Source organism: Falco biarmicus, chromosome 6, assembly GCF_023638135.1.
Source record: "Falco biarmicus isolate bFalBia1 chromosome 6, bFalBia1.pri, whole genome shotgun sequence".
In the NCBI taxonomy this organism is placed as follows: domain Eukaryota; kingdom Metazoa; phylum Chordata; class Aves; order Falconiformes; family Falconidae; genus Falco; species Falco biarmicus.
This window is the reverse complement of record NC_079293.1, coordinates 4,777,962-4,787,125: the sequence shown is the minus strand read 5'-3', so window position 1 is coordinate 4,787,125 and position 9,164 is coordinate 4,777,962. Positions and strand designations below refer to the sequence as shown.

General features: G+C 46.9%; 1 protein-coding gene across 2 annotated transcripts in view; it reads left to right on the top strand.

The window, feature by feature from the left end:
• The first annotated feature begins 679 nt into the window (after positions 1–679).
• ANKRD6 (ankyrin repeat domain 6) overlaps positions 680–9,164 on the top strand; it is a 102,619-nt gene continuing 94,134 nt past the window's right edge. The window contains exons 1-2 of one of the 2 annotated variants that reach the window (XM_056344028.1): positions 680–2,615; positions 3,838–3,974. The gene's annotated coding sequence lies outside the window, so the exon portion shown is untranslated. Of the gene's footprint in view, positions 2,616–3,331; positions 3,454–3,837; positions 3,975–9,164 lie in introns of those variants that run through there. The other variant, XM_056344029.1, reaches the window with a different exon arrangement.

The following is a 9,164-nucleotide window of genomic DNA, read 5'->3' as shown; positions in this document are numbered from 1 at the left end:
TGGGCCTTCCATGGCGGCTGTGTCATCGTATGGCCAGGCCCAACACGTTAAGCCAGGCACTAATGGTGAGTGGTAACATCTGCAGTGTGGGTAAGAGAGATTATTTTGTTAATAATACCCTGGATGAAAGGAAGACTAAAGAAAGCCATGGCAGTGAAACCTTCTTGGAAGAGGATGAGGTTTTTGAAGCCCCTGACAGACTGAGGTGCACTCATCTGCCTGCCATTGCTTCCTCCAGACCAGCACTGTGAGGACAGACCTTCTACCCCTCAGCAAGGCCCTTTCTCAGGTGTTTCCAGTGCTGCTCTTGTCTGAGCACCACAGCATGTGCGTTAGCCCCTGGCGGTCATCCCGCACTGCCTGCTGTAGTGACAGGCAGCTGAGTTCCCAACTCTGCGGCAGCACATTTTCCTCTGTTTCTCTCTTACTGCTTTTTCCTGTCTTGTCCTCCCTCCTTGCATTCAGTATAATGGTTTGACTTACGTTCGGAGTTTCCATATGTTCCCTGCAGCTCATTATTTTCCTACCTCTGTGCTGCGTGACAGTCTTCCCATAACCAGGCTGTTCAGGCTGCTGTAACCCACTTGAGATAATGGAGGCACACTTTTGTCCAGAAATGGGGGAAGAAATCCCCCTCTTTTGCTCCAGATCGTGACAAAGCTACCAATACACAAATGTATTGAAATGCCTTTCTTTATTCTCAATTTACCAACCTGCTTGGAAGTTTTGCTTGAACAGATTAACAATGTACCAAAAGATTATGGGAAACATTTCAAAGTTAAATCCCTTACGAGGAATTAGGACTTAAGTTTTAAGCAGGATTTTTTTAGCAGTCATCTTTTCAGCATTGTATCGTGGGACAGCCCTGGGAGGCATTAACCTGCTGAAAACTGATGGAAAGAGGAGGAGAGCTTCCAGGTCTGTAATGAATGAGTCTGTCTCATTCACCAGCTGACCACATCTGCGCAGAAAGGACTATGAGGTTTCAGGGCTGGTTATGGGAAGTGGGTCTTGCCCAGAAATCTGACTGTCTCTTAGGTTTCTTTTATACTTACACAAAGAGCTATGAAACATCACCACTGAGAGAGAATAATCTGGAAATATTGAAATACTAAATCAAGGTGTAGAAGCTCAGGAATGAAAGGACTGGTTACGATGCAGCTCTTCCCACAACACTGATGTCAGTGACCTCCTGTTTGACCACAGCTTTGGGGTCAAAGCCACATAGACTCCAGGCCCATCGCTGGCTGGGTTTTTAGAGTAGGGCTGAAGCACTTCTGCCAGCCCCTTGGCAATATAATCTGTCATGGCCTCTGCATGAGCTTCAGGATTTGCTCCTCCTCTGTCCCTTTGCCACCAAGTTGTTTTCTGTCCCCTCTGCACCTGGCTTTTTTCTTTCCTTCTTTTTCTTTTGTCAGGTCATGTAACTGTGAAGCCTTTTGCACATAATGAAACAACGCCCAGCCTTCAGTCACAGGACTTGTAGTAAGGGCAGGTAGACAAGGCGTTGAGTCTTTGAATATACGATGTGTACAATATCAGATGTGACTGGGCTTTGTCTGCGGGGAGCTGCAGTTCATAGGCATGACACACTTTCTGTTTCAGGCAACTGAGGGAATCCCTTATGAATTTCCTTTCCCGACAGAAAAAAGAATTCCAGAAGCAGACAAAATTGGATGTCTGGATTAAAAAAGGTTAACGATAATTAAGCACAGGGAACGGTCCCGCTCACATCCACACAGTCAAGGAAGCCCACCTGCATCGGGGTTTGCAGGATTGTGACAGCATCTCATCCTAATTCTGTTAAAGGGGGAGAACTATCATTAAATGGATTGGTGACAGATCAGTGCCAAGAAAGCCTTTTTCTGCAATGTGCTAACATCTTGTTTCTCAATCATAATGATCAAACATAGCCAAAGTAGTCCTGCAAACATTTATATATATAGAACTTACATAACTTAATTGTTACTCGCATTAATACTTCCATTCCTACATCAGAATTATATACAATGTCAAGGAAAATAAAATTCCCATGAAGCAGGCCTATCCTGAATATGGGAACGGAATCACAATATATTTTTTTGTATTTTAGAGTAACATCCTAATTTCAGTGATGACACCAGACTTCAGTCTAGTACTGGAGTTTTGACAAAGCTACAAAGCTTTGCTGAGATCACAGAGGCATCAGAACACAAATTTTGGTCAGTAAATCTTTCCTGAGGAGCACCGAGGGTTTTGGTGCATACCTGTGGTGTGACTTGCCACAGAACAATGAATACCGTAGTAATTGTTTAGTGAAACATGCGTAAGTAGACACATCTGCAAAAGCATCCAGAAGAATACATCCATCACACAGCCGGGTAGTGGTTGTGTTACTTCAACGTTTAGTTTGCTTAGGGCATAGTCCTAAGAATGCCTTCGAGCCAGCGGGGTGGCCTTTGAAAGCGATGATGTGCCGGTGGGAGCGGGCACAGTACAGGGAACAGCTGCTTGCTTTCAAGTTTCCTCCTTCAGATCCCGCTTTTCTCCTTTTACTCAGCTTACTCACACCAGCTCCTTCCTCCTGTACCGGTGCCTACAGACCGCTCCTGGCTGACTCGCCGCCCCACCGGCCTGTGAGTTCCCGACGAACACTCGGGGCAGCCTGCGCTCCCAGCTGCCGGGGCTGAGGGGCCCGGGGCGCTACGGCAGCCGGGCTGGGCGAGGCGGCGGGCGGGCACAGCCCGCTCCGGGCACAGCCCCCGCTCGGCTCAGCCCGCTCCGGGCACAGCCCGCTCCGGGCACAGCCACCGCTCGGCTCAGCCCGCTCCCCACCGTCAGCCCGGAGTTCAAAGCCCGCTGGCCGGCTCCCGCCGGCGGGAAGGGCCGCTGCCTGCTACGGCGTTGGGCTTGTGCCAGTTCTGCTCCGACGCAAATTGTTACGGGCTCCCATAGTCGAGCTGCGAAGGAGCCGCCGCCCGCGAGCGCACCCGGCGCTCCCGGAGCCTCGCTCCGGCCGGCTCCCCGCCTTCCTGGCCAGCAGCGGGTACCTCGCCCCGCTGGAGGCCGGGCCGGTGGCCCCACGCCCGCGTTAGCCCGCCCAGCCCGCCGCTGGTCCCGCTGCCCGCGCCGGTGCCAGATGGGGGGGCCTGGCCCCGCACCTCCACGCCCGATCTGCCCCGTGTCCTCGGTAGGGAGCGGCTGTGAGGGGGCCGGGGCGCGGCCGGGGCGGCCTGTCCTGTCACGGCCCCTCGCCGCGGGGGAGGCGGCCCGGGCCGGCGCGGCGGGTTGGAGGGGCGCTGCCCGCCCGCCCGCCGCGGCCGCTGGGTGTCGCCCTCGCAGCGGGGACGGTGGCGGCGGTGGCGGCGCCACCTGCGGGGCAGCCCGGGCCGGCGGCGGAGGCGCCGCTGGAGGCGGTAGGGCTGTGCCCGGCCCCGCGCCCGCCGGAGAGCGTGTGCCGCGGGGGGAGCGCAGGTGAGCGGGGCGCCGCCGTGGGGCAGGCGTGGGGCCCGGGGCGCGGAGCCGCGCCCGCCCGCCGGGGCTGCGTGCGGCTGTGGTGAGGCTGAGGGGCGCGCCGGGGCCGGGGCCGGGGCCGGGCGGGTGGGCGCGGGGCTGGCCGCGCTGCGGCGGGGCTGCGGCGGGGTCCCGGCCCTGCAGAACCCGCGCTCGGTGCCCGGGCGACTCAGGTGTGCTCTTGTTACGGCCCAGGAGTAGGGTCCGGGGGGGAGCCCCCCCTTCCGCCCACACGCGAACTCCGGGCAGCCGCACAGAGACAGGAGCCCGTGTCTGCGCAGGGGCTGAAGTGCAGGTTCAGGGGTACAAATGAGGAGCCTTAACGCTCTTGTTCCAACTTTTAAGGCCGTGTCTGATGAGGAATGGGAATCTGGCTCAAAGTCGTCCGCAGTTGCTGTTGTTGACATCACCTGAACGCTCCACTGAAAATATTTCCACTAGTTTACTGCAAACGTCGGCTTCCCCTGAGGTCTCAACACCTTGTGAGTATACGCGGGCTGCTGGTAGAGCTCTCTGATTTTAGAAATCCACGGCTACAGTGTGTAATTATTCTGCAGTGTTCATTTCATTGCAAGCATTAATAAAGGGCTTATCATGCTCTGGGGTGTTGTGTGCATTACGGTATAGGCTGTAGATAGTGCTCTGTTTTTTTAAAAGGCATAACCAATATCTTTGTATTTTTATAATTACGTGTGATTATTTGGGTATCTGGTATTTCTGCAATACATGTCTGCTACTGAATACCTTTAATTCACAGGGAAAACATTGAGGGGTAGAAAGTGGCTTACTGGCTGGTGGGTCACTGAATCTTCCCCCCATGAGTTGTTTAAATGAATTTTGAGTGTCCTACCAATGTTGAAGGAGCAATCTGTCAGGAAGGTCAGTTAATCTGTCTCTGTTCAATGACGGAAAAATATAACAAAAGCTAAATTCTTAGGCAGCACTAGTTAGGAATGGTCCAGATCTAGTAGGCCTGTTTGAGCGTATGGCTTCTTCTGAGGAGAATGTTATTTGCTTGCTTGCTTTCAACGTGATATGTCTGAGTGCGTAGCTAGTTTTATAACAACTTATTCTGGCAGGCTGAAGTTCCAAGTATTGTGTAATCTTCATTCTCCAGATACTTGGAAAACAAAGTGTTTCTGGAGATGTATGATTACGTGCAAGATCTGCAGTTGCCTTGCAAACCTCAGGACATGGAGTAATGACACTAATTGAGAACTTCATAATGATTTCTGAGCAGAAAATACCAGTTAGAGCTGCTGCGTGTACCAAAGCTACTGTTGGCTGGCAACATAAAGTATTAGGCACCTGCCTGCAGATTTCAGTGAGAGGTTAAGGTGTATGCAAATCTTTATGTAGATGCCTGTATGTACAGGATGTATGCCTGTTTGTGTCAGTGAGGAGCTAATAGTCTGTGAGAGTGGATGGGAATTCTGTAACAGTAGTAATCTCATTGCTTCTTCTTGTTTGAAAAGAAACTGTAATAAAATTAAGAAGTGGCTTCGTGATAGTACTCAGTTGGGAAAGTGTTCGTTTTTCCCTACTTCTTGATGTTTACCCTGACATTGCTATCAACCTCATGTAGGAGACTGTGTTTGAACACTAGAAATGAAATGATGAGTAAATGATTGGTAAAAATAAAGTGATCAAGCTCCTGATCATTCAGGTGCTTTTCTTCAAGCTTTTTGCAGAGTTCTTTTCTTTTGGGGGGAAGAGAAACTGTGGGAAGCTGGCTTCAGAAATGGTGCTCCAATGTTTGCTGACATAATCTAGTTGCAGCACTAGGCTGAGCATCCTGCCTTGTCAAAGGTGGCATGTTGTGGAGTTCGGCTTGTCAAACTTACGATGTTCTTAGACTTGATGAGATGAATGATATCTTAATAAATCAGGTGCTTGTAGGGTATGGTAATGAGCAATTGAGCTGCATTTCTCCATCTGTTTTCAGCTTCACCTCTGCTTGACTTTGCCAATGAGTCATTTTGTGATGTAAGAAAAAAACTTGCTGCCCCTTACTCTCTAAATCTCTATAATAGGACTAACAATGTTTATCTGTTTGGATGGGTGGCATGACAAATGTTTGTAAAGCACTTTTAGGTTCTTAAATTAATTATACCATCTGACAGCTTTATTTTATTTATTCTCATTAGTTTCAGATTCAGATTTTTCCCTCAACGGTTAGGACTTGGGGTGAACTTCCAGAGAACTCATAGTTGTATCTTTTCTTAGAGTTACATCAGTGCGACATGTCATCTGTGGAAGTATTTCATTTGAAATCACAAATGTGGTACCATGTTTCACTGGCAAGATTGGCCTAGAGTGGTATTTGTCAAAGACGTAAATGAATTGTAATTGCTTTGGGCAAATAAAAAATTGAAACAAGTCATTTTAGCTCCTTTTTTTTTACTAAGAAATTAAATCTGTGACTTCTTAAAAAATGATCCAGCCAAAAATAGAAGGTGTAAAGCTGCACTTTGGAAAGACCTCAGTCTGTAACAGTATAGCAAGGGCCTAATTTTCTTCCCTGCCTCCTGGACAGTTACTTTGGCCTCAAAAATCTTCAGAATAATTTCTGAATACAGTAACAGCAAATATTCTTGCATACCATCACTAGCTTGTGGACCCTTTAGGAAGAGCTTAGTTACTTCTCTCTTCACTACTCCCACTCCTTGTTAGCAGATGCTGCTGAAGAATAGTTACAGTATATTGATAGCAGTTGTGAGAGAGAAAAGTGAAATCCAAAAATCCCCCTGTGATCTTTCACTAAATTATGTGTAAAGGCTTCTTTCTAAACTTTCTCTTCTCCTCTTTCTGTATTTGGTTTATCTCATGCTGCCATTCAAAGGACTGTTGGGCTTTTGAAGGCAGATGTCCAAAAGTTAGAAAAAGCCAGAATAAATGTGTGAATTCCTGGCTTATTTGTTGCATGGCTTTCAAATGCATGCATGCCAGGATGTTCTCTGTGTATCGCCTCCCTGGAGGATGTGGTTGTACACGACAGACAGAGTGATGCTCTGTGTCCGAGGTGGTGCTAGTTCGGCCATAGAAGTATTTTTCTTGGTTTCTGGAAAACCCTTGAGGTCCAATTGCAGATGTGCAGGTCTTGATAGTGAAGCAGGGAAGGATACTGTCAGTGTGTGGTAGTTCAATACCAGGGTGAAGGATGCTGTCAAAAAACAGTAATGACATGAGTAAGTGTCAATTTAGAACACATTTTTGAGAAGTGTGTGATAAATAAAGTATTAAGGCTGCACAGGACTTTGAGGTTAAAAGAAACCTAGCACATTAACTATTAGTAGTAATCTGATTTATTGAAAGAGTAAGATGTCCTGTGAAAACAGTCCTGTTGTGATAAATGAATCCATGTTGGGTGGCTTAACCAACACAGTACAGCTTGAATTCCTGCATTATCTGGTTGTGGATGGGTCTTGGTAGCATCAGGGCTGTACTTCTGATGCAATACTGAGTACATAGCTAGCTCAGGATATGGTACAGGACTGTAGATTGCTGGCTTGTTCTTGCAGCATTTAACTTTTGATCCTTTGTCAGTGGTCCTAACATGTGTGGCATGAAATTCAAGGTTCTTGCAATCAACAGGAAGACTCTGTCTTATGTCTTACTGCCAGCACTCATGTCTTCCTGCCTGCTTCTCTGTGCTCCCTCCTTCCCATTCCCCAGACCCTGTACTGGTCCTCCAAATCCTAGGTGCATCTCAGCCAAGCCATGGCTGTGGCGGAAGCTGGCTGCAATTGGGGATGGGATTTAGGCACATCTGTGGGAAGCGGTGGATGGAAGTATCTGGTATGGATGCTAGGCAGAGGGTACTGGGGCTATGGGGTAGCTGGGGTGCGATGTGCTGAGTGTGGGCACCCTAGTGAGTTTGCCCTAATCTTGAAGAAAAATTTATTTCGCCCTATGTCAAAAAAGCCTAAGCTTTTTTATCTTATGCTGTGATCAAAAGCATGTGTAGAGTACTCTTCAAATCATGAAATCTCACCTCCTTCGAATCCTGCTTTAAAACAAGCTGCTTCTATCCCTTACTTTTCCTTTCTCTCACACAACTTGCCTTCCTTCCCACCTGAACACCATCCGCTTTTGTGAAGTGATCCACTGAAGATAGTTTTTGGGTGCATGACCTGGCACGGTGTTGGATGAAAGCATTTGCATTTGCATTATGCAAAATGCATTTGGATTTGATGGAAATTAATTCCATAAGGGTGTGTATCTTCATTGTGTCCACATTACAGTGGGATCAGTTTCTTTTCCAGTTTGAGATGCCGATTGCCGATTCCAGTCAGGAATATTTTCTGTTGGTTTTAACAGCATCTGCAATGTGACATCTTAGCAAGACCTGATGCTAGTCTATTTATATTGTGCTGATACACTTCGGAGTCAAAATTCTCTAAATTGTCTTAGATGGGTCAGTCACTGAGGAAAGTGCCAGCTTTAAAAAATAAAAAAGCACCACCAATGCATGGTAGTCATGTATCAGCTCAGTATTTTTTTAATAGTGATCACAGTGAATCATTTTATGTATGTTTTACTTCTATTAAAAGTTTGATGTCTATGCAAGCAGTACGGTTGCAGAAACTGCAGTTGATTTGGAGTCTTGGGCAGGATGTGATCTTTTCACTTTATCACTACTGTCTCAGATAATTGCACGAATACCTGCAAAGCATACCCATTACTTAAGCCAGTTCATTAGTATATTGTAAAGCTCACATATGAGTAATTTTCCTTCATTTTCTTTTTGACCACCTTTGTGATTAGTCTGTGTCTGGCTGAAGTCTTTTGAGAAGATTTAGGGATGGGGGACGGGGGTTGTCTTTATTTTTCTGGCTGTAGAGCTATCTGCCTGCCATCTGCAGTCTTTCATTGATAATGTTGTTCAGATCTAGATTTTGAAAGTACAGCACTTTCTTATCATTTTGTCTTTTCTAGACTTTACAGCAGTTTCTGAATTGTTGCAAGTATGGGTTTTTTTGATAGCTTTTCACAGCTTCTGTTTAAAATCAGGCCATGCTCTGTCCCTGTGCTCTTTTTTTTTTTTTCTCTAAGAAGTGGTACTGGTCTTAAATCTTTACATTCTTCCTCTTCTGTTACACTGTGATGTAACTTCAGCCTTTGACTAGCCCCCAAGATCTAAAATTTCCGTGTATGGAAGCACAAGAAGTACAGATAGATTTCTGTTGGCAACAGAACTGCAGAAGTATCTGTCTTCAATGGTGTGGTTTTTTCGTTGAAGAGTGCCAGATGATGGAGTTGCAGGCAGATGTCACAGCAGATGCTGACCAGCTTATTTTTTCATTTCAGAGTCTGAAGGTATTTAGAATAAGAATAAATGTTATGTTTTAACGTGTATCATGTTACCATTTTTGTGTGCTGTCATATGGTGCCCTACAGGTAAATGAGTCTTTGCCCAAAATTCTTGGTAGCATGGAAAAAGCTCAGAGGCTAGATGTAATTGGAAGTTGTTTTTCTTCCTGCCCCTGTGTCATGTTGCCTGCAATAACCATTTCTTTCATGTGTTTAGGTTCTCTTAGATGTGGTGAAATGCAGTCCCTGGATTTGTAGGGTTATGTCAGATGCTGCCCCCACCCTCCACCCCCCCAAAAAAAAAAGAAAAAAGAGATTGTGGAGGATCACGTTCCCCTCCTTGAACGGATATAAATTTG